The sequence below is a fragment of the Eleutherodactylus coqui genome, chromosome 5, assembly GCF_035609145.1.
Source record: "Eleutherodactylus coqui strain aEleCoq1 chromosome 5, aEleCoq1.hap1, whole genome shotgun sequence".
NCBI lineage: Eukaryota > Metazoa > Chordata > Amphibia > Anura > Eleutherodactylidae > Eleutherodactylus > Eleutherodactylus coqui.
Window position 1 is genome coordinate 122805119 of NC_089841.1, and position 3490 is coordinate 122808608.

At 42.1% G+C, this 3490-nt stretch overlaps 1 pseudogene; it reads right to left on the minus strand.

Annotated features, from left to right (window-relative positions):
- Positions 1–466: 466 nt before the first annotated feature.
- LOC136628803 (craniofacial development protein 2 pseudogene) lies at positions 467–2474 on the minus strand (annotated as a pseudogene).
- Between the last annotated feature and the right edge of the window lie 1016 nt (positions 2475–3490).

Here is a 3490-nt window from a genome sequence, read left to right on the forward strand (position 1 = left end):
TGAACAGTTCAACTGGGATACCATCATCTCCTGCTGCCTTGTTATTAGCAATGCTTCTTAAGGCCCATTTAACCTCACTCCTCAGGATGTCTGGTTTTAATTCCCTCACCACACCGTTATAGCTATCCTTGATATTATTATCCTTCCTATACAGATCTTCCGTATACTCTCGCCACCTTCTCTTGATCTCTTCCGATTCTGTTAGATCCCTGCCATCTTTGTTTTTGATCATGCCCATTTTTGCCTGAAATTTACCCCCTATGTTTCTAATTTTCTGGAAGAGGTCTTTTGTCCTTCCTATTCTATTGTCTTCTTCCACTTCCCTGCATTGCTTGTTTAGAAATAGTTCCTTATCATTTCTGGCTAACCTGTGGAATTATGCATTTAATTGGGCATATCTCTGCCTATCACTGTTTCCTTTTGCTTTCCTTCTTTCTAGGGCTACTTCCAGTGTCTCGGCAGACAATCATCTTGCCTTCTTGGTTTTCTTTTTCTTTGGGACATTCTTTGTTGCCACCTCCTGAACAATGTTGCAAACTTCTGTCCAAAGTTCTTCTGGGATGCTATCTGTTATATCTAGTCCCCTAAATCTATTCCTCACCTCCACTGTATATTCATTAGGAATATTAGTGAGATAATATCTAACTAATCTGTGTGTCTTCCTAATTCTCTTTAGTCTGATTCTTAACTGTGCAACAAGAAGTTCGTGATCTGAACTACGATCAGCTCCAGGTCTTGTTTTCACAGACTGAATGGATGTCCGCCACCTTTGGCTGCAAGGATGTAGTCAATCTGATTTCGATGTTGACCATCTGATGAAGTCCATGTATAAAGCCATCTTTTAGGTTGTTGAAAAAAGAGTGTTTGTTAAGGCCCATTTGGACACAATAATAATCGCTCAAAAGATGTCGCTCAAGCGACTTTTGAGCGATCATCGTTGTGTCATTTACAGCGCAAGATGATCGCTCAAGATGAGCGATCACCTTGCGCTGCCAGAGGAGGATGCAGAAGACAAGCGAGGTGTCCCGCTTGTCTTCTGCATACAGCTGTTCCCCCACTCTGAGAGCCCAGCTGTTATACAACCCGGCACTTGGAGTGGAGTATGCAGAAGACAAGCGGGGTGTTCCTGCTTGTCTTCTGCATACAGCTGTTCTCCGCTCCGAGTACCCGGCTGTTAAACAGCCAAGCGCTCGGAGTGGAGGATGCAGAAGACAAACGGGGTGTCCCTGCTTGTCTTCTGCATCCAGATGTTTTCTGCACGGAGCGCCTGGCTGTTATACAGCCGAGCGCTTCGTGGCTGGGTATGGAGAACAGAGCTGGACTGAAGACTCTGTTCTTCATACTCAACCAGTTATCAGGGAGCGGGATACAGCTGAAACAATAGTATCAGCTGTATCACGCTGTGAATTCCTGATAAGAGTTATCGTTGTCTTTCAGTACGCTAAAAGACAACGATAAGCGATGTGATAACAAAAACTGTAAAATGTGTGTGCAGTTACACACATTGATTATCGCTCAAAAGACGGCTTTTGAGTGAATTTTGAGCGATAATCGTTGTGTCTAAATGGGCCTTTATGCACAGTGAGTTGTCCTGGCAAAAGTCTATCAGCCTATGTCCCACTTCATTTTGTTGTCCCAGGCCATGCTTGCCTGTGATTCCAGGTGTCATGTGACTTCCCACCTTAGCATTCTAATCTCCTGTAATGAAAAAAAAAATCTCTTTTTGGTGTATTATCCAGTAGGTGCTGCAGATCTACATAGAACTGATCTACTTCTGCTTCTTCAGCAGCTGTGGTCGGGGCATATATTTGGATCACTGTGATGTTAAATGGCTTAACCTGATCTCGAATTGAGCTCATTCTATCATTTTTTGGATTGTATCCAAGAACTGCTTTAGCCACTTTATTATTAATTATGAAGGCTACTCCATTTCTTCTATGGTCCTCTTGTCCACAGTAGTAGATCTGGTGGTCATCTGTTGTGAAGTGGCCCATTCCAGTCCACTTCAGTTCACTGACACCCAGAATGTCTATATTTAATCTTGACATCTCACCAATAACCATGTCCAATTTGCCCTGGTTCATTGTTCTTACATTCCAGGTTTCTATAGTGTGTTGATCTTTAGAACATCGGATTCGTTGTTCACCACCAGCACCATCACCCGTTAGCCATCCTTTCGGCTTTGAGCTAGCTGTGTCATCACAACTGGGGCTAGTTGAACATATCTTTTGTTCCTCCCCAGTAGTATTTTGACCATCTTCTGACGTAGGAGACCCATCTTCTGATGGTATACTGACATATCTCTGGTTATACTGATCCATTTAATTTTCATGACAAGAATACTGGGGTGGGTTGCCATTACCTTTCTCAGGGATTGTATTTAGTCTCTCCTCTCCGTCATGACTTTCCCGTCTTGAGTGTCTCTTCATTGTTTTGCTCATGGTGTCATTGAGGTGCTCAAGCTCCAGCACCATGACAAGGTAACGATCCTTTGAAAGAGAGTCAGCCTGTACATTCAAATAATAAACAATCTAATTTATCTAGACTTCTAAGATGGCTGAAATGAAACCTAGGCACATTGGAAAGGCAGCCATTTCTCTCCCTCCCTGGGCTGTAATTTGCTTTCTTGACTTGTCTGCCAGGGTCCCCATCCCCAACCATCTTGCAGCTTCTTGTTGCTATCTACAGCCTGGCATTGCATGAACATGTAAATCTAGCTTACAGAGCTGAAAGCCCACTAGTTCAAGGCAAGAGGCAAGCAGCAGGCTATTGGTAGAAACAGTCTGAGGCAAAGGCCAGACAGTAGGCTGCTACTGAAAAAGATATGTGTATACCCTCTCCTATTAGGTAATTAAAATAAATTCACGTTCACATTCCTGTAATCCCTTTTCCTCCATAGAAATGCCCTGAAAGGTGCTTATCTTCAGGCCTGCTAAGAGTTGAAGTTTTGTCCACTGATTGTATTCCATAAGGAACCGTAAAGATGAGGGTACATGAAAACTATGCAATCTCCTCTTAGTATAAGACTTTTCTTGCAAGAGTTTTCAAGTTGACTGTTAATGGCCACATAGTTTTGTAGGGGAATTGATGCCCATCTGAAAAATACGGAGCCATCAAAAACAATGTGAAAACTGCCAGTTTCCAATAAAACGTCATGTCGGCACACTTTTTGGCCATGCTGTAGTCATTACATGTGCTTTCACACTTTACAGCATATGCTATATATTCCACCTTTGCAGTCCTCACCTATTAGGTGAATGGGAGTCGAATTCTAGCATGATATAATGAAATGTTTCATCTATTATTGACTATGCTTTATTTAGTGTATGTTTACTATGTAAAAATAGGGTGATTTTTGTCCTTTTTTGCAAAAGCTGGATTTGAACTTTTGGCTTACTGGTAGAAAAGGTAGCTGCAATCATAACTAATGGTACACTCATAATTTTTTATTGCTTCATATACGAGTCACATACTGTGTACTTGTGCTGAA